Source organism: Heloderma suspectum, chromosome 11 (assembly GCF_057233095.1).
Source record: "Heloderma suspectum isolate Gila_16-S chromosome 11, 16-S_ref, whole genome shotgun sequence".
Classification (NCBI taxonomy): Eukaryota; Metazoa; Chordata; class Lepidosauria; order Squamata; family Helodermatidae; genus Heloderma; species Heloderma suspectum.
The window spans coordinates 39,636,825-39,658,763 of NC_139468.1; the positions used below are offsets into that span (position 1 = coordinate 39,636,825).

A 21,939-nucleotide genomic window follows, 5' to 3' on the forward strand; every position below is an offset into this window, starting at 1 on the left:
GGGGGGACCAGATGTTGCTGAACTCCAACTCCCACCATCCCTGCCCATTGCCCTCCTGGCTGGGGCTAATGGGAGTTGGAGTCAGCAACATCTGGAAGGCCACCAGTTCCCCACCCCTGCAGTATAGTCTCTTGAGTATCAGATGCTAGCACAAACAACAGAGGAAGCTAATTGCCTTCAGCCTGGCTGTTGGCTTCCCAGAAGCCACTCCTGGAAAGAGGATGATCAAGTAGATGGACAGACCTTTGATCTGAATGAACTCAGTCTTGGGATGCTTCTAGATGGAGGGTTCCGAGCACTACCGATCAAATGGCGTTGTGTAGCTGTCCAGTGTTTCCCTCCTTAACGGATTTTCTGTGGTGAGGACAAACAGAAGAAGCCATGGGAAAGGATTACAAACGGAAGATGTCTTTGTTTGGACACCCCCTAAAATTCTGCGAATGAGGCAGGGCAATTGCACAGTAAAAGTCTTGTCTGGAAGCACCTTGAGGGAGCCATGCCACAGCCTGTTGTCCCAGGCAAAACAATCACAATCAGACGATAGGCGTACAATCCTGCTAGGGTGCTTCCAGATGGGGCCCCCCGATGCCGCCAAGTAAAAGACATTGTGCAGTTCTTCTGTATTTTCCTCCTTAACAGATTTGTTGTGGGGAAAAAACAACAACCGAAAAAAGGTGGGAAAACACAAGAGGATTTCAAATGGAAGATGATGCAGTCTGGGCTACACATCCCCTCGCAAAATCCCATGAACGAGGCAGGGCAACTGCCCAATAAAAGCCCTGTCTGGAGGCACACTTTGTGAAAGTAGTTTGTGGAAGAATGAGTGGATTTACATACTGATTATTATTTGTTTAAGTGGCAAGGTCACCACAAGGTGAGCAACCCCAATAATTTTTCCATTGCTGCTTGTTCTTATAAATGCAGTCACACGGGGAAATGGATGTAACTTTCCCTCATCCTTGTCCCCCTTCATTGTGTATTGTTAGCTGCTCCCTCCCAGCAATGTGGCTGCTCGACAAACCCCAAAAGAGGGGGGGGGGTATTTATAGATTACTGACTGCAAGGAAGGAGAGCTCTGTACCCAGGACCTGCCCTCGAGCATAGGAGCAGCTATAAATAAGGCCTTATTGTTCCGCGCTGGTCCATGGCACATAGCTCCAGCTAGTGCTGCAAGGCCAGAGATCAAGGTATCATCATCCGCTAATAAAGGAAAGCTGCATCAAACCCAGCAAAACAGCCCTCAATCATATCCAGGGCTGGCCGCATCGTGAACCTCTTAACTGGAAGAACCAGTTATTTATAATCACACAGTCTCCCCCCCCCCTCCCCCCCCACACACTTTGCCCCAATTTCCATTAAACACGATGTTGTGCTCAGTAATTTGCTTTCAAGCAGTAAATAAAACCAGAGGTTAGGACTGTGATTGTGATTCAGGTGCCGGCCCTACCGTTAGGCAGAATGACACGGCCACCTCAGACCCTGGACTTCATGGTCTTATGGGGGTGGGGGGACACCTTTAGACGGACATGTTGTGACGCACACAGCTAACATGGGAGGGGGGGACACCATGCCATGCTTTACAACTGCTTCTACACTCCTGACATGTTAGAACAAGAACAAAGATGGTTTGCCAACCCTGATTTTATATGTATACAGCACAGCTACTGATGAGGGTGGAAGTCAGAACATCAGTTCAAAGTATATTTTTAAAAAATACTCTGTTGTTAGTCTTTCTGTCTTTCTTATGTATTTTACTGTAAGACTGGCTGCATCCACAGTGGATCCAGAGCCTCCTTGTTGCTTTGCTGCTGTGCTGCTTTACACCAAACTCTCTTTCTCTCCCCCCTTCAGAGTATGTGCAGTTTTGCATTTTACACTCATTCAAACCACAGCCCCACCCTGGCTACAGTTATACAACGCAGTTTGCTTCTGCTGCACTCTGCAGCTGCCACTCTCTGCATACTCAGTTGGGTTGCTGGCTGTAGAGTTTGGACCCAGGTTCCAATCTGAGCTGCCCCACTGGGGGGTGGGGGGTGGCGGGGAGCAGGAGAGGTGCTGGAGGACAGGGATCTGTGCGCCACACAGCCTGTCCTTCGCCCCTTTATTTGGCCTGCAAGCTGTGGTGGAGGGCAAGGTCCTGTCACCAGTATCGAAGTAAGATTCAGTAGCCTGTCAGGTGGACTTCTTTGCGTAGATGGGCAGAGCCATCTTTTCCTTTGCCTCAGGCAGCTGATGACAGCTTTTGAAAAATGTTTCATACAATTTTCTACACACACAGCTTTCATACAACTTTCCACACACAATTGAAAATTACTCCAGGCAGAAGGAGTATCATCACTGCAGAAGAAAATAAAGGTGGGATTAGGAGACAAAAGAAGGCAATGTACTGATAGCCAATTGTACTTGATCCCAGTCAAAGCAGAAAACAGACAAGAGTTTGAAAAAGAGTGAAAAGTGGTTTGAACATATCTTTCTTGTGTCCCACTGTTGACTCTGGTCAGACAAGTTTGACAGGTTTTTGAACAATACAAAAACCTTCCAAACCTGTTGACCAGAAATGAACCTGGGATCCTGGGAAAATTCTGGCTGGGATCCAAATGGCCACTTTCAGATCACTCATGAGGATGTGTGCACCCAGAGGGATTTCCCCACCCCACTTCTTTTGAACGGCGGGCTCCCATGCTATAAGATCACAAATGGCTTCTGAAATTCCTCAGCTATAAAAGCAGTTTCCCACAAGGCACAGACGTCGTCGTCATCATCGTCTTCATCTTTTGTATGCTACTTTTCCACAAAATTGTGCCTGAAGCGGCTTACAACATTAAAAAATGAACAAAAATAATTTTAGTTTCCAAGATATCAAACAGCAGAAAAATAACAATATTCAAAGAATTCAACAGAAACAATTAAAAATAACCATAATGTTCACAGATAAATACATAACAGAAATATCAGTATATTTAATATGCAATAAAATAGTACAAATAAACTAATTCAACAACTGAGCAGTAAACAGGAGAGAGAATAAAGCACAATACAAAACGATTAACAATCAAAAATAAATCTCCATTCCACATGAGGGTTCTCCACCATTAGAGCGCAACCCTATGGGGATAGTCAGGCGACTTTCCAATGCAGGGTGGGTGGGGTGCATAGGGGATCCTCTCCAACACCCTCCAGCCGCCCTGCATTTGCAGCTAGATGGCTGATTTTGGCTGTCTAGCAGAGCAGTTCATGGTGGGTGGGGTGGGGGAAGGCCAGATGGTGCACGGGAAGCATCGTACCGGCCTTTCCACCATCCCTGCCCCTTCCTGCACCCAGGAATGCCCCCTTTTCCCTCACTCCATGCTGCTCCTCCAAGCGCAGAGCCAGGGATGAACCGAGGTCAGTCCCCGAAAACCCCTCTCCCTTGTGGCAGCCTCCCTCTCCCAGCACTCACCTGCACCTCCTCTCATAGTTCCTTCCCTACCTCTCACCTGGGGCGGTAGAGACTGCCAGTCCTTCTTCAAGCCCCAGATACCCACAAAGTGTTAACGTGACTCAGCCACTGTCCACCAAGCACCCCTCCCAGCACTGGTCTTCAGGCCGCAGGCTTTATCAGGGTCCAAGATGGGGAGCAGCAGGGCGAGGTGAGTGGAAATGCCCAACCCCGTGATGTGAGCCCCACCCCAGCAAACACTCCTTCCAGCATGTGTGTCCAGGGGAGAGGTTGCTCTTCTAGACGCAACAGGCGTCCCACGCCCTGTGGGTGTACAGAACTAGTTGCATGGTTCTTTGGAGCCTCTAAGCTTGCTTATTTGGCAGAATACCTCCTGCAGGGTAGGTATGGGGAAAGAGAGGAAGAAGAGGGAGGGCTGTGACGCATTCAGCAGTAAAACAGCTCCCCAGCAATAAAACACCTCTCCCCTTGGCGCTCTCCCGGGGATCTGTCTGTCCCTGGGCAAGTTGTAGACCAGCTCCCCAACCTGTTGTCCTCTCCAGAGATTTTGGACTCTAACGCCCAGCATGCATGACTATCGTCCATGCTGGTTGGGGCTGATGGGAGTTGATGTCCAAAACAACTGGAGGGCACCAGGTTGGGGGAAGGTGGCTGTACTTTGTGGGAAGACTGAAGGAGTGGCAGAAGGAGTTCACCCACCAGCACTCAGCTGAGCGGGTTTTGATGAGCACTCAGCAACACCTGGCAGTCTTTTGCTAGCATAGGTAAAATCAAAGTATTTCTGTATATTATTGATCAACTACAAAATTTATATTTTGCCTTCCTGCTTTATTTCCAAAGTGCCCAAGGAGGCAAACATCACTGCAGTATAAATGTTATACTATAAAACAAACACAAAGCAGCACGGAAACACCGTAGGAAAAAGGCCACAGCCAGTTAGGGCAAACACGTGCACCCGGGCCTCTTTACTCTATGGTGTAAGTGTGTGTGTGGGGGGGGGGGGACAGAGCTGGTCTTACACCTCCGTGCCTCCTCCTTTACCTAACCCAATCTAGCCCCACCCACTCCTACCAGGGCCACACCCCTTCCTTAGAGAAGCCAGCAGGAAGGTTGCTTGCACCTGTATAGGATGCCAGCAGCCTTCCCTCCGCCCGGAGGAGGCATTCCACACTATGTGGCTTCTCTGGGACATCTCCCCTATGCGGCTTCTCTGGGACATCTCCCCTATGAGGGAAGGGTCCAACAGCTGGGATTGTTTAGCTTGGAAAAAAGGAGGGTAAGGGGAGACATGCGAGAGGTGTTCAAAATTATGCATGCTGTGGAGAACGTGGGATGGGAGACATTTTTCTCCCTCTCACACAATACTAGACCCCATGGGGTCACCCCATGAAGCTGATTGGTGGGAGGTTCAGGACAAACAAAAGGAAGGACTTCATTGCACAGCGCATAGTTAAACTATGGAATTCGCTACCACAACATGTGGTGATGTCCACCAGTTTGGATGGCTTTAAAAGCGGGTTAGACAAATCCCTGGAGGAGAACTCAATCAATGGCTACTAGTCCTGATGGCTATGTGCTGCCTCCAGTATAAGAGGCAGTCTGCCTATGTACACCAGTAGCTGGGGAACATGGGCAGGAGGGTGCTGATGCATTCATGTCCTGCTTGTGGGTCCCCAGTCAACAGCTGGTTGGCCATTGTGTGAATGGAATGCTGGACTGAATGGACCCTTGGTCTGATCCAGCAGGGCTCTTCTTATGTTCTTTGATCCAGAAGTGAACTATTCCACTTCTTTACTGTTCACACTGCCGGGATAGTGGTACTACAGACAGTACACAAGTGATGTCCTTAATTCCTGAAGTTCCTAATGCGACATGCTTCTGCTGCTTGAAAGTGTGGGCGCTGAGAGATAAAGGGTACTGAGGACTCATAGAATGCTGAGTCTATTCCATGCCTAGTATGATGTTAGCGGGCCCTCTGCTCAGACAATTTTACTCACTTGAGAGCACAGCATCCAGAAAAGAACTCCCTCTAGTACTCTCATGGATGGGACAGACCTGTTTTTCCTCCTTCAAGGATCTTGTTCTTCCGAATCTATTGATTTTCCTTAATCTTTTACAGCTAAAGACAGAATGAGAGAAAATGGGATGAGGCGAGGGACCCTTGGTACAGGAATCTACGGCAGGGGAGTTCACATAACCCCCCTCTGGAATGGTAAGACACCAGTGGTCAGCAACTAGTCTGATGATCAGCAACACGTCTGGCCAAGAATTAAGAGGCAAATCTTCCTATCTCCTGCCTTCACAACACTTCACACCATTGATGTACTTGTACCTGGGTAAGGTGGAGAAGAAGACACACAGCCAGCTCCTTTCAGTCAGCAGAAGGGTATAAGTGAGTAGTGGGCCAAAGTGATGTAAGTGAGTAGTGAGCTTTAGCTCACCAGTCGTTAGTTGCCGACCACTACATTACTAATGTACGCTACGTCTTAGTGGACCACAAGCTGAATATGAGCCAGCAGTGTGAAGCAGCTGCTAAAAAGGCTAATGCAACCTTAGGGTGAAACTACACATGTTGTTGATTGTTTAGTGTGTAGCTGGGCCTTTAAAGAAAACTTTTTTAGAGTAACGCACATGGGCCTGATTCGGACTGGAACCAGTGAACAATGAGACAGGAGGATTAATCCTTTCCCCTCCCATCTGTTTGCTTCCTGAAATTTTCCAGATTAAAAAAAGAAGGAAAAGTCTTCATCGGAGTTAATGGAGGCTTTTCTTTTTTTAATCCCTGCATGAGGGTGGGTGGAGAATTTCAGAAAGCAAATGGGAGGTGAGGGAGGTTAAATTGTCCCCTCCTGCTGCATGCTGGTCCCAGTCCAAATCAGGGCCACATATACTTACTTTAAAGTGTTGTGTTTTGGGGGGTTTTAAGAATAGGCTCAGCTACATGCTATGCAATTAACATAACGTGTAGTTTGACCCTTAGGTTGCATCAACAGAAGCACAGCATTCAAGTCACACTATTCTGCATTAGTCAGGCCATATTTGGAGTAGTGTGTCCAGTTCTGAGTACCACATTTTAAGGAGGACGAACTCGAGTGGGTCCAGAGAAAAGTGATCAGGCTGCTGTGTGGTCTGGAAACCAAGTCCTGTGAGGAACAGCTGAAAGAGCTGGGAAGGTTTAGCCTGGAGAAGAGAAGATTAAGGGAAGACATGAACACAGTCTCCAAATATCTGAAAGGCTGCCATGCAGAAGATGGATCAGGCTTGTTCTTGTTGCTCCAGAGGGCAGGACTAGAACCAACAGGTAAAGCAGATTCCAGCTAAACATTAGAAGAAACTTTGTAACAGTGTGAGCTGTTCTGTAGTGCAACAAACTGCCTTGGGAGGTGGGAGGTTCTTCTTCACTAGAGGTATTTAAGGAGAGGCAGAACAGCTATCTGCCTGGAGTACTGTTCCTGCACCCTTTAGCTGTACCTGCATTGAAAAGGGGGGTTGGACTAGATGATCTCTGAGGTCCCCTCTAAGTCGACAATTTCTTTAAATTCCTGACAGAATACTGTTCCCTGAGGAAATAGGGAAAGATTTCTTTGTCTTGGGCCCTCAGCTGCTGTTGGGGTTTGAGTTTGTGGCTGGCCCATAGAAATGGTTTTAATAGTTGTCTGCAGCTGTTTCGCCACAGCCCCAAAGTGCCTTTTCAGAAACACACCCAGGGAAAACTCCCCAAAGGTTACTGCCTTCCGCAGCATGGCAATGCACCCTGGGATCTGCAAGCTGGAGTGGACAAATGTGAAGATAAATGTCACCATTAGCAGAAGTGACCGACTCGCTGCTGCTGAAGACGAGGTGCTACCACCCCGTAATTTAATAAGTCGAGTCGAATGTTTTTTTAAACTCGGGAGACAGCCTGTAAATCACAGAGAGTGTGCTGGCTCACTCTTTCCAACCTCTCCCACCCCGGCCTCCGCTGCAAGGCTGGGCATGGGACGTTTGTTTCAGAAATGCAGCTGTCTTTAAGCTCCTGAGTGAAGCCTGGGAAAGGCAGTAAATCAATCCTTTTTTTTTTTTTTTGGAAGGCTTTAGATATGGTGAGTAAGCACCTGGGTGTGGGTTGGAGCATTTTGAAGATTCATTCCCCATGCATAAGTCCATTGGGTCGGATCCAGACTTCAGCTGGATCAACGGTACTGGCAGAAATGGGCTTCCCGGCCCCCTCCTTCCCAGGGCAGCCCCTCCAGCCCCTGAAAATGCTGCACAGAGAGCCAGGAGGCCCTGCTGATTGGGGTGAGCTGTGGCCAGAGGGGAAGGGACAGTCCCCTCAAAGTGGGCGGAGGGACGTCCCACCAGTGCAGCCTTTCCTCTTGGGGAAGGTCCCTTCCTCACGCAGAAGGCAGATCTGGCTTCAGCCCACTAACTTCTACAGGGTGCCATCGAGGAGGAGGTGTCTTACTTCAGCGGTGTTCTCTCCTGGGTAGTTGTCAAAAAGGCACACTCCACAAATGTGGGCATCCTGGTGGCCCACGGCAGGGAGAAGGTGTGTATGTATGTATGTATGTATGTATTCAATGGTATTTACGAATCACTTATATTAAAGACATTTCCATGTGCTGCACAGAGGACAAAGATTACCTTCCTAGAAATGCCTGTTGGAAAAGCTATGTTTGTAGTAGACATGCAAAACCCAAAAGGGTTGGCAGCTGTCTGTGTCATAGCGGTAGGGAGTTCCAGAGAGTGGGTGCTATGACACTAAAGGCCTAATTCTGAGCTGTGATGGACTGAATCTCCTAAATCTTGGGCACTACCAGGAGGGTATTTCCTTATGAGCACAGCAACTGAGCAGGCTGGTATTTCATGATATTGGTATCCCTCTCTTCCTCCAAAGAACTCAAGAGTGGCTTACATGATCCCCCACACCCTTTCATCCTTATGAGGTAGGTAAGGCTGGGAGAGAGCAACTGACCCAAGGTCGCCCAGTGAGTCTCATGGTGGAAGAGGGCCTTCTCTCTGGCCAGGCTTAGACTATGGAACTCCCTCCCCAGCGCCTTGGCCAAGACTCCATTCCATTCTAGCAGGCATTTGACCTGATGGATTGAGAACTCATTTGTGGATGACTCCCTCCTGGCTTTTTAGACTGGTTTTATCTTCTGGACCTGTCTCTGTTTTTACTGCTGTTTTGTTGATCATTAGATTAATTTCTGTTGGAGTTTTCTGTTTTTTAAGACAGTTCTAAGTTGCCCTGGTTCAGTGCAAACCCTGTCAAAGGGTGGAATATAAATATATAGAATAAATAAATAATGGCTGACTCGGGGGTTTATCCTAGGCCTCCCAACACCCATTCCAGAGAAGCTCTTGGGAACCACATTCCAGTCGGGTCAGGGGAAAGGGGGGCAGGGAGGCTGGTGGCTCCGACATCACTGGGGCCGTGAATCCGCTCTGGGCTGGATGCACCCGATCTTGTCTGATCTTGGAAGCTAAGCAGGGTCAGCCCTGGCTAGTATTCGGATGGGAGACCGCCTGGGAATCAGGCTTCCTGCACTGAGCAGGGGGTTGGACTCGATGGTCTTGCAGGCCCCTTCCAACCCTGTGATTCTATGATTCAAGGTGCTTTGCACTGACATTGAAGCCACCAGCCTTCACTGAGGGGGTGTTGCCAATTGAGGAACCTGGGAGGGCTGGATTTGTCCCTGCCCCTGAGGCTCTGCAGCCATGCTCCAAATATTCTGCCTAGGGTGGCAGACTTCAGGCTTGTCAGATCTACTTTATTTTCAGATCTACATCTCCAAGTTCCACTACCCAGAGCCAGGTGCAAATGACATATATTTAGAATTAAGCAGCAAGGTACCTTTGCACACTTTCAGGGTCTAGGATTTTGCTGTCAGTACCAGCCCAAACTGCTTTTGGACCAAAGTCCACTCCTGGTTACCCCAGCTTTCTTCATTTCAGCAGCCTAATTTAGTGTGGGGCATTACTGTGTTGTTGCTGTTGTCAAACGATTGGGAGTCAGAAACCCTTGGCGATCTACAGCAAATAACTACCAGGAGATCCTGATTTACCTTCTGCCCACCCTTGGAATACATTGCACTGTCTCTCCAGAGTCTAAGCTGATTTATGATCAAAATCAGCACTTTGAATAGGCACCCAGAAGAAAATAGAGAGCATATAAGCAGACACAGCAGTCTCCAGAGTTAGTGCGTTAGTGCATTAGTACATTTTTCCTATTATTACACGTGCATGGACCAGAAAATGGTGACTGGCACCAAAGAACAAGTGGGTGGCAGGAGAAGCAACCAGTGTGTGATTCCAACAGTGGACCCAGGAATGGGGGTGGTGGGGAGTCAAATGAGTTAGCACTGGAAATTGGGGGCAAGCTGTACAAGAATAAATCTAGAAGGCAAATGTTTCCCATCATAAGAACATAAGAAGAGCCCTGAAGCTGGGTCAGACCAAGGTCCACCTAGTCCACCATTCTGTTCACACAGTGGGAAACTCACAAGTAGGACAAGAGTGCAATAGCACCCCCCTCATGTTCCCCAGCAACTGGTATACATGGGCATATAGCTTCTGATACTAGAGGCAGCATATAGTCATCAAGACTAGTAACCATTGATAGCCTTCTCCTTGAATCTGTCTAATCCCCTTTTAAAGCCATCCAAGTTGGTGGCCATCACTACATCTTGTGGGAGTGAATGCCATAGTTTAACTATGCACTCTTATTTTTGTTGTTCAGTTGTTCAGTCGTCTCTGACTCTTCGTGACCCCATGGACCATAGCACGCCAGGCCTTCCTGTCCTCCACTCTCTCCCGGACCGTGCTCAAGTTCATATTCATTGCATCGGTGATGCTATCTAGCCATCTCATCCTCTGCCGTCCCCTTCTCCTTTTGCCTTCAGTCTTTCCCAGCATCAGGGTCTTTTCCAGGGAGTTTTCTCTTCACATTAGGTGGCCAAAATATTTGAGCTTCAGCTTCAGTATCTGTCCTTCCAATGAGCACTCAGGGTTGATTTCCTTTAGGATGGACTGATTTGATCTCCTTGCAGTCCAGGGGACTCGTAAGAATCTTCTCCAGCACCACAGTTCAAAAGCATCAATTCTTCGGCGCTCAGCCTTCCTTATAGTCCAGCTCTCACAGCCATACGTTGCTACTGGGAAAACCATAGCTTTGATTAGATGGACCTTTGTCGGCAAGGTGATGTCTCTGCTTCTTACTATGCTGTCTAGGTTTGCCATAGCTTTCCTCCCAAGGAGCAAACGTCTTTTAATTTCATGGCTACAGTCACCGTCTGCGGTGATCTTGGAGCCCAAGAAAATAAAATCTGTCACTGCTTCCATTTCTTCCCCTTCTATATGTCAGGAAGTGATGGGGCCAGATGCCATGATCTTCGTTTTTTTAATGTTGAGTTTCAAACCAGCTTTTGCACTCTCCTCTTTCACCCTCAACAAGAGGCTCTTTAGATCCTCTTCGCTTTCTGCCATTAATGCACTCTTATAGGGACTCTTTATCTATCCTGAATCTCCCACCAATCAGCTTCATGGGATGACCCCACTGGGTTCTAGTATTACGAGAGGGAGAAAAATGTCTTCCAATCCATTTTCTCCACACTAGGCATCATTTTGTATACCTCTAATGTGTCTCTCCGCACTTGCCTTTTCTCTAAGCTAAACAGTCCCAGACGCTGTAACCTTTCCTCGTTATGGGAGTTACCCCTTGATCATTTTAGTTGCCCTTTTCTGCCCCTTTTCCTGCATACTTTGGTAGGCAAGAACACATGACAAAAACTAGAAACAGATTGGCAGTAGAATCAGGATAGAGAAGAGAAAGTATTTCTTCACATAACACAGATTTGGTTTATGAACTTTGCTGCTTCAAGATGTGTTCATAGAATCATAGAATAGTAGGTTTGGAAGGGGCCTACAAGGCCATCGAGTCCAACCACCTGCTCAATGCAGGAATCCAGGTCAGAGCATCCCTGACAGATGGCTGTCCAGCCTCGTCTTGAAGGCCTCCAGTGTGTCAATTACCTCCCTAGGTCATGGGTTCCATTGTCGTATTGCTCTGACAGTCAGGAAGTTTTTCCTGATGTTCAGCTGGAATCTGGCTTCCTGTCACTTGAGCCATTATTCCGCGTCCTGCAATCTGGGATGATCGAGAAGAGATCCCAGCCTTCCTCTCTGCGACAACCTTTTGAGTACTTGAAGAGCGCTATCCTATCTCCCTTCAGTCTTCTCTTCTCAAGACTAAACATGCCCAGTTCTTTCAGTCTCTGTTCATAGGGCTTTGTTTCCAGTCCCCTGATCATCTTTGTTGCCCTCCTCTGAACGCTCTCCAGTTTGTCTGCATCCTTCTTAAAATGTGCCCAGAACTGGACACAGTACTCCAGATGAGGCCTAACCAGTGCTGAGTAGAGGGGAACTAGTACTTCCCAGGATTTGGAAGCTATGCTTCTATTAATGCAGCCCAAAATAACATTTGCCTTTTTTGCAGCCACGTCACATTGTTGGCTCATATTCAGCTTGTGATCTACAACAATTCCAAGATCCTTCTCGCTTGTAGTGTTGTTGAGCTAGTTGTTGGTGGTCGCTAGTTTAGCTGGCTTTAAAAGGGGATTAGAAAATTCATGGAAGATGGGGGTGGCCACTGGTGGCCACTGGCTAAATGGAACCACCATGCCGAGAAATAATATACCTGTGAATACCAAATGCTAAGGACAAACAATAGGCAGAGGTGTTGGTTTTATGCTCTGCTTGGGTGCATTCCAGAGAAACCAAATGCTGGATTAGATGATGAACCCTTAGTTGGCCCAATCCAGCAGAAGTTAGATCAGAAGCTACCGGTAGATCTCTGGGTCACTTACAGTAGATCAGCAAGGGCTTCTGGCTCCCAGCTGTTTTAGAAACAGCAACAACAAATACGGATGGGTGAGAAGTTAGTTTTAGTTTGTTTTTGAGCACCGTTTATCCAATTTGCACCTCCTAGAACCAAACACAGACCCAAACGTAACACACAGGCTGAAGTCTGTACATTTCTGAGCTTGCAATACAGTTTGTACAACCACAAAAATGTGCTAAAAATGGGTACATTTGAAATATGCACATGGAAAAATGCATACATTTGAAAAAGGCACACAGACGGGCTTTAGTCAATGGGAGAAAAATGTTTACATTTTTTTAAATGGACACAATTGATGTGTACATTTGGGAAAATGTGCATAAAAATATGTGTGAATTCACACACAAACATACAAAGCTCACAATCCAATATGGACATGAGTCAGAACAAGCTTTGAGATGGAAATTGGAGAACCTCCATGAGTTCAAGTTTTACTCATTTGCACATCCCTAACAAAAGTCTCCTCCCCACCCCCGCTGCCGCCCTTTCTGAATTAGGCTGCTCAGCTAAAAGAAAGCTTGTGGGGGAAACCAGGAGTGGATTTTTGTGTGACTCAACCACGAGCTGGTATTGGAAACAAAGTCTTGGGCTGAGCCCGTGCATAGAGGCATCCTTGTTCTAATCCTAATCCCCCAGGGCTTATGCTCTTGGAACATCAGAGGATGGACCCACGGCCTTGCAAATGCTGACCTTCCACTATTGCCTCTGGGTAGAAAACGAATGAGCAAACAGCACCCAATGTTATCGATGGGCTTGAAAAACCTGACCGCAAGGGATGGATTTCTCTGTTACCTGGTTATTAGTAGGGTCACTCTCTCTCCAGTCAAGACTGCACTGCCTTCTGAAAAGATCTGGAGTGAGTGCAAGGTTCTTTCATAAAAAGGATGTTTGGCCTGTGAACATTCATTTTGTGATGACGGAGCGAGCGAGCAATAGACCCAATGGATTATTCGATATTGACTGCCCTTGCCCTTACTTAGGGAAACATTATCTATGAACCTTAAACCGAAGTTCTTCTTTGGAAGAATTTCAAGACTGAGCAGCCTTAATGGGCAGCGCAGCCACTTAGAGAAGCTGGAATGTAATTAAGCTGTCGCCATAGCAACCAAGGCACCTTGACAAGATGATGACAATGCAGCCAGACCCTTGGAAGGCTGGGATGAGCAGGTCGCCGCAGGGAACCAGCAAAGGGCTGCTTGTGGTGTTGGGAAACAATGCGCTGAACCTCAGAAGGACCACCTTAGATCAAACCTGAAGGAAAGGGGAGGAAACAGGAGAGGGAGGCGCAGGAGCAACAAATAAGGCACTGTTGGGAAAAGCTCATTAATCACCTGCCGTGAAATCATGAAGCTTCAGGGTTGCGAGGGATCGCGGGGATTTTTCTTCATTAGAACGATAGCCAGCCACTCGGTCAGTGGACAGGGCATTTAAAGAGGGTAAGCATCAGCTGTCACCTGTGCATGTGTGAGCCCCCTCTAACTCCTGGTGGACCTGCTGTGAAGTCAGAGGATGTTCACAAACATTCTAACTGTCTTGAGGGGGAAAGGGCCAGCGATAAAACATGGCCAAATCATACAGTTTCTGTTAGAGGAGTGAATTAAGGTCAGTTTTGACACAGGTATTTGGGAGAAAAGGAACTGTGAGCAGGAAGAGGGGTGGGTAATTGAAGCCGGGGCACAAGACAGTCCAGGAGGCTGGTAAGCTGCATGGGAATAGAGTCAAGAGGGCAGGGAAGATATAAAGGACAGAGTGCCCTATAGCAGCAGTGGGGCAGACTTCAGGCTTGTGGGATCTGCTTTTGTTTTTTCCTAGAATGCTGAGGTCTGCTAACCAGAACCAAGGTGCAAAACAGTGCCATGGGTGGGCAGCCATAAAAGACATGGGTGGTGGTGATGGTGGGTATAATGTCTTACTTGTTGCCTTTGTTGAGAGTCAGAAATCCTCACTGATCTACTGCAAACCACCCAGAGATCTACCAGTAGACTGAGGAGTTCAGCACACGGAGCTTTTATCCTACTAGTGAGATGGTTCTCTCTTGGAAGTTTGCAGGCTCTTTACATGACACTGTTAACATCCAAGACGCCTCCCACAATTTCCCCCAGCCTATCTCGTGTTTTCCCCAAACACAAAAAATGTGGTATTTTTCCCAGTCCACGGAACAGGAGCGCCATGACCTCCCCGTGAAATTCTCCCATAGCGGGAGAAACCGCTGTGTCTGCCTGCTGTGGGCGTTTGTTTTCAGTTGTTGCGGGTGCGGTCAGGATGACGAAGGCAGTGAGGGTGGGAGCGGGGTTGCGTGGAAGGAGACCCAAGCAGATTTGACAGGCGTGAGGGCAAGAATCACCTGCTGATTGCGACTCCTGCCTCCACATTTCTCAGTTGGAGGGAGAAGAGGGTAAAATGCCTCCCTGCAATGAAGGGAGAGACATCTGATCCTCCAGCCCACCAAGCTCAGAAGCAACATTCTCTGTTGTTTCAGAGCACCCTATTAAGTTCATTGGGGCTTACTCCCAAGTAAGTGTGCTGCGGGTTGCAGACTTACAGGGTGATCTTATGTCTACTCAGAATTAAGTCGGAGGGTTCCTGGGGCTGTGAGAAAACAGTACAGCAGAAGTTAAGCTACGAAAACAAGACACACACCCCTCGTGTGCACACATGCCAGGGAAGGAGGGAGGCACTCCCTCAGTTTAAACGACATGGCTGCCGTGTAAAGAAGCCCTTCCTAATCCTGCAAAGAAACCAAAAGCAGGAAGCTCCGGGAAGGATGTGTTTTTTGCGGGTTTTTTGCTTAGTGTAGAGACACCCTGAGAGTTGTGTTGTGGCCTCCCCTGTCCTAGAGCAGGGCTCATATCACATACTAAAACAGAGACAGGTGTCCTTGCAATGCCCCTATTCTCACACTCAAATTCACTGCCAGTTCAGCTGAGCCTGCCCTCCTTCTCTGTGGGAATCCTTCTCCTTTTTATAGGATAGCTGAAATGCAAATGCATCTGAACAGGAGGTTATTTGGGGAGGGGCTGGGGCACGGGAGGGGGGCAGGAATGGAAAGGAAGCAAAGCACCAGCACTGTGCATGTATGTGTATTAGAATGAGGATGCATCTGCCCCCCTGCTCAGATTTAACTACCGGAGATCAGAAAGGCTGCTGGAACATGAAGAAGGATGTGTGGGTGCATGAACAATATTTCAAAGGGATCACCCCCCTCTGGGTACCCCTGCCAAAGGAAGCTTAGGCGGATGGCTACAAGAGAGGGTCTTCTCAGTGGCAGCACCCCACTTATAGAATAAACTCCCCAAAGAGGTTCGCTTGGCACCTACATTGTCATCTTTTCAGTGCCTTTCTATTCTACTCAGGCATTTTAGAGATCTAGTTCTGGGATATTATGGCTGCTTGATCAATTGCTATGCTATTTACTGTTTTGCATTATACTGCATTTTATACTTTTAAATATTTGTATTGTATTTTATATTTTTAACCGTTATATGGCATTTCAGTTTTCTAACTGTTTGTAATCTGCCCAGAGTACATTAGTTATTGGACGGATTAGAAATGTAATGCACAAATAAATAAATGAATAAATTGCCAACATCTCCCTTGAAAGCAATAATGGGAATGGTCACAAAGAGAAGTACTACAAAACAGAGACTATCTTTGGCCATCAAGGAACAGCTGGCACATATGAGGGCTTCTGAAGGAAGAAGGATCATGTGCTGAAAAAGAGATCTGAGAGAAGGATCAGCGGAGGGGTCATGGAATGGAGGAGAGTCATTGGGTACTATCCAGTGTTAGTCCTACTCAGACTAGACCCAATTAAGTTAATGGAACTTAAGACAGTCATGATTAACCTATGTCTCATTCATTTCAATAGGTCTACTCTAAGTAGGACTAACATTGGATCCTACCCATTGTGGGGGTGCAGAGGGCCCAGAAGCCGGACCGTTGGGCAAGACAGCATTGGATGCTTGGGGACTACAGGATGGAATCAGGGACCCAGGGGTAGGAATGGACGTATCTGCAGATTTTGGTTTCTCTCAGTTTCTAATTTTTCCAATCTTAGGTTTGGTTTGCCCCAAACTTTGAGAATTTTCCCAGATGATTCATCCCAAATTTGGGGGATGTTTTTTCAAAGTTTGCATGAAAATCCATACATGGTTTTGTGTGCATTTCTCCTAATTCACACATTTTTGTATGTTGTTTTGCCCAATAGGCATATTTTTTTGCAAGCAATGTTCCTAGTATTTTTAAAACTTATTTTCACTGATATATGCATTTTTGTGTGCACTTTCCCCAAATTAAATGCATTCTTGTACACTTCTTTTTTACTTGTCCATTGCAAAATCGGACAAACAGACATTACGAAGGATAGCTTGAGTTTAGCTTTGTGTATCAGTTCAAATACACAAAGCTAAACTCAAGCTATCCTTCATAATGTGCGCTTGTCCAATTTTGCAATGGACAAGTAAAAAAAAAAAGTCGGACACAACTTAACGACTGAACAACAACAATCAGTTCAAATGCACGCTAAATGTGAACTGGATGAATTTCTCCTCTATCCCTACCTAAGAAACAGTGCAGCCAAAGGGATGTGGGATGGAGGGACTGAATGGCAGGCATCCATTTGAGATAACGTGCCCGGCGCTAGGCTGTGGGTCCTGATCGTTGCAGCAGCATCCATCGTGAGGTCTATTCTAGGGGCAATGATGTGATTCCAAGGTTGCGCCTGTCATGGTTCTACAACTGAAGAAATCTTTGGTTTCCCCCCCACCCCCAGGTTACTTAGCTTCAGACTGCGCTGTGCGCTGGCAGGGAGGGCAAAGAGAGAAAGAGCAGAATCCTCTCTGTGAGAGCCAGAAAGAGAGGAAGAAGCGATGTGTCACCACAAGTGCCCAAGTCAATGGAAAGCACGTTAGGTGGAGAACAAGGGGCCCCTGCTAGCAAGCTCTTATCTCGGTTTTTGTCTCCTGCTGAAGGTGCCCTCATTAGCCAGAGTGTTAACAAGCGCTCTCAATCGCCTCCAGACGGCCGGGCGCCTCTGAATATTCATGAAGGGGTGAAGAGAATGTGGGAAAGCAAACAAGGGGAAGAAAGGCAGCCAAGGGTTGGCCTATTGTCCGAAGAGAAGGCCCTAATGCACTGTGGGAAAGAGGGGGCTTGAATCGCCAGAACAACAATAGGGCGTGTGTTTTCCCCCCCTCTGGTGAAGCACATCCCATCTGCCTGGGCAAGTTCTTTTCAATTAGATGAGAAAGTGGTGGATTTTTCCATGCAGCTCATACTGCCTATAACAGCCTTCCTGAGGAGCCTGGCACCCCCCAGATTAGGCTTATGACTGTGCTGTCTGGGAATTATGGGAGTTGCATCATTCACATCTGGAGGGCACCGGGTAGGGGAGGCTGCCCTACTAACCTACATTGGGAACTGGAGTTCTGAAAGGGAGGGCCAGGTGGGTTCCCTAGGAGAGAATTCTCAGCACCCTCACCAAAGCTTCAGCGCACAAGATGCTTTGGGGGAAGCCATGACAGTGAAAGAAACATCAAATTGACATCACTTTGTAGCGCAGATACACCCTCAGGGAACTTCGTGTGCCTCCAGATGAGGCATTTTTTGTGCGACCCCCCCCCGCCTCACTCGCAGAATTTGGCGTGGGGGTGGCTTCCAGACAGAGGGATCCAAGCACCACCAGTCTGAAGGCATCATGCAGCTGTTCCGTCTTTTTACCCTTAATGGATTTTCCGCAGTTAGAAAAAAGACAAAATGAGCAATGGGGAAGCAGAGGAGGTTTGCAGGTGGAAGATCACAACTTTTTGGAAGCCAATGGCACCATAAAAGCCTCATCTGGAATCACCCAGGGTCCAGACATCTCCAGTTATTAGCAGCAGCAGCAGCAGCATCACACTTATTTCCCACCTTTTGTCCTCTTACAAGGAACCCGGAATGGCTTACACAATCCTCCTCCTCCTCTCCATTTTCCCTCACAACAACCCTGCGAGGTAGGTCAGGCTGAGAGTCAGTGGCTGTCCCAAAGTCACCCAGGGAGCTTCATGGCCGAGTGGGACTAGAAACCAAATCTCCTGAGTCCCAGGCCAAGACTGTAACCACTACACCACACTGGCTCTCCATCTTTCATTTGCAACACTCCCGTGCTTTCCCATCACTTCTTCCACGTCCTTTCTTACCACGGAAAATCCATTAAGGTGGGAAAGATGGAACAGCTGCACAGTGTCATTCGGCGGGTAGTGCCAGAAGCCATCCATCTAGCTGCAGTCCTAAGCATGTCTACCTGAGAGTAAGCCCCACACAGCAGGACGTCGTCTGAGCGAACCAGCGTGGGGCTGTGCTTCAAGAACAAGGCCACGCAGTCAGCAGCTCCACGGTGCCCCTTTTTCAGACCGGAGGTGTGGGACTCAACTCCAGCTAAAATCAGATCGCTCCCCGCCGCTCCTCCATATGCAACGAGCACATGAGGGAGACGTTTCGAGACAAGGGATTAGCAGCGGGGGGCCCCAAGACCGAATCCGCCCCGCGGCGGAGTAACACTTGGCCCCTGGCGCATCGAGCCGCAGGCAACAGGAGCTGGGAGCGGAGGGGCAAACAGTCGCGGCCCTGGGACCTGCGGGCAACCCGCCCGCGTCATGGGAGGGGCGCGGGCCGGGTCCGCCCAGCGTCGCCGAGGCGCCGTCCCGCGCACGGCGAATTGCTGCGTTCTCGCGGCGAAAGGGGACGACGGGGGCAGGACCCCCGGGGCACAGGCGAGGTGGCACCTGGGGCAGGCGCTCGTTCCCCCGCCGCCCCACCCTGCTGGGACGCGGGGGCCGGGCGCCGGCGCCCGCGTCCGCCCAGGCGCCGCCCGCTCCAGCGCGCCCTGCGCCGGGCGGCGCTCAACCTTCTGCGCGGCGCCCGGCGGCGGAGGCGGAGTTTCCGCTCGACCGGCCGGCGGGCGGAGGCAGCTTCAGCTCCGAGGGCAGGGCCGGGCCGGGCAGGGCTCGTTTTGAAGGAGGGAGCGGGGTGAGGGCGGGCCGCGAGCCGCGGCCGGGGCCCCGCACCAGGAACCCAGCCCTGCCTTCAGAACGAGCGAGGGGAGGCGGGAAGAGCGAGGCGAGGGGCAGCGCGCGCCCGGCGCCCAAAGGCCCTCGGCGCGCGCCCGGCGGCCGGGCCCGCTTGGCGCGGAGTGGAACCCGGGAGAGCGGGGCGGGAGACGGACTCCGGCAGCGCGGAGCAGCGCGGCCCGCCCGGCCGGGGCCGAGGAGCTGTCGGGGCGGGCGAGCCGAGCGCGGCGCGGCGCGCAGAGCGGCCGAGGAGAGCCTCTCGCGGGCGGCCGCGGCGCTCGGCGAGGAGCTGGCGAAGGGCGGCCTCCCCGGAGCGAGGCGCTGCCCGCCCCCCTCGGCGAAAGGCTCCGCGGCGGGCAGGACGCCGCGTCGCTGGGGGAGCCCAGCCCCGCAAATCCGACCGCTGTTCTCGGAGGTGGCGGTAAAACAGGGCGCAGAAGAGGAGGCGGCATTCATTTCATCCCTTTCCTGACCATCCTTTCACTTGAAATACCCCCCCAGGTCATGTGCAATGAACGAATGCATGAAATAGGCGCCCATAAAAGAAGGTCAAGGTGCCCCCAGCCAGTCGTGTCCGGCTCCAGGGTGCGGTGCTCATCCCCGTTTCTAGGCCGAAGAGCCAGCGCCGTCCGAAGACGCTTCCGTGGCCATGTGGCCGGCGTGGCTGAACACCGAGGTGCACGGAACGCTGTTACCTTTCCCGCCGAGGCGGTGCCTATTTATCTACTTGCAGTTTCTTGCTTTCGAACTGCTAGGTTGGCAGGAGCTGGGACTGAAGACGGGAGCTCACTCCGTCACGCGGCACTCGGGTCTCGAACTGCTGACCTGCCGACCTTCCGGTCTGCAGTTCAGCGTCTTAACCACCGCGGCCCCAGGCACCCATATAGATAGGTATATAAACGCAGACGACACACTTAAATAAATACCCAAAGCGGCAGCATTTGAAAAGCCTTGGGGAGAAGAAAAGGAGGCGGGAAGCTCAGTAAAGTTGCAGCCTGGTGGTGAAGCAACTGAGCTATGACTCGAGATGCCGCTGGCTCAGATCTTGCCTTTGCCGTGAACTCACCAGCAGGCCTAGGCAAGCCACCCTCACAACACTAATCCCACTCCCAATGGGAGGATAATAATACTGACCTCTCTTGCAGGGCTGTTGTGCAAGAAGAGTGATAGTGTATGAGAAGTGCGCTGAACATTTGGAAGGGCGTATGTTGTTGTTCTAGTAGCAGCAGCTCTTGTTAATTCCATATTGCAGCATGATCTCAGAGAGAGCCTTGCTTCCAAGAGTTCTCGGTTTAAGCCAACTTGGCACCCTCCAGAAGTGTTGGGCTGCAGCTCCCATCATTCCCAGCCAGCACAGCCAATGGGATTTGTAGTCCAACACATGATGATGCCAGGATAGAGAAGGCAGATTTAAGTGAACTTTGAGGAGAGACTTGCAGCTCTTTGTAAAAAGAATAGTGAGGCGTATCATGCACACAGACTCCTGCCCCCCTAGATAAGCACCTTGGAGAGCTACTTTGGAGTTCTGACTGGTTCTGACTGAAACCTGAAGCGGAAGCACTGCCCCACTGACACCAGAGCCACCAGCCCCCACTGTGCACATGGGAACCAGCCTCTTGATGACCACAAACAGCCACTGGGTGTCTGAAGGGACCACTGTAGACACAATGCCACGGGAGGAACATTCATGCTGCGTTGCTCTTCAGTGGAGCCCATTCTCACATTCAGCTTCCAGTCGTGCTGTGTGGAGAAGTCGAGTGCTGTGCCTGCCCACATGCATGTGTGAACCAGCTCTTATGCGACATCATAATACATATTTATTGTTAACCAACAAGGTCGTCACAAAATATAACTACAATTCTTTTTTAATTAACGCAAAACCAGTTTGCTCAAAGAGAGGCAGATGGGCCAAGTGTTAGCATGTGTGAATATCATTACACCTTACTGCATGAAGCACAAGGATTTCTCTTCTACATTTCTGACATGTTTCACCTGGTTGGACAGTACACACATTAGCCTTTGTGGCTGTCTTTGTGGAAGGACTGCAGCTCAGCTGTGGAGCCCATGCTTTGCATGTAAAAGGTCCCAGGTTCAACCCCCAACATGTCCAGGGAGGACTGGGAAAGACCCTTCCCTGGGAGCCACTCCCAGCCAGAGCAGGGTCTGATTTGGTAAAAGGCAGCCTCCTAAGTCCCTATTTAAAACAGTTCTTCATTTAGAACCATGAGGGCTGGAAACCAACTTCACCTTACTGTGTCTTCACAGGAAAGGCTGTAGCTCAGTGGCAGAGCAACTGCTGTCCATAGTAAAGGTCCCAGGTTCACCCCAAGGCATCTCCAGGCACCTGAACAAATATATTGTAGAGCTGGAAAAAGTGCAGAAAAGAGTGACTAAAATTATCAAGGGGCTGGAGCAGCTTCCCTATAAGGAAAGATTACAACAGCTGGGGTTGTTTAGCTTGGAAAAAAGGCAAATAAAGGGAGACATAACAGAGGTGTACAAAATTATGCATGGTGTGGAGAATGTGGAGAGGGAGACATTTTTCTCCCTCCCTCATAACACTAGAACCTGGG

At 49.4% G+C, this 21,939-nt stretch overlaps 1 long non-coding RNA gene across 1 annotated transcript; it reads right to left on the bottom strand.

Annotated features, from left to right (window-relative positions):
- Nucleotides 1-2,825: 2,825 nt before the first annotated feature.
- On the bottom strand, nt 2,826-19,210 carry LOC146337276 (uncharacterized). Its single transcript, XR_014785265.1, has 3 exons — nt 18,601-19,210; nt 5,437-5,558; nt 2,826-3,812 (listed from the first exon to the last, which is right to left on the bottom strand). It is a non-coding gene; the product is annotated as an uncharacterized LOC146337276 (long non-coding RNA).
- Nucleotides 19,211-21,939: the final 2,729 nt, after the last annotated feature.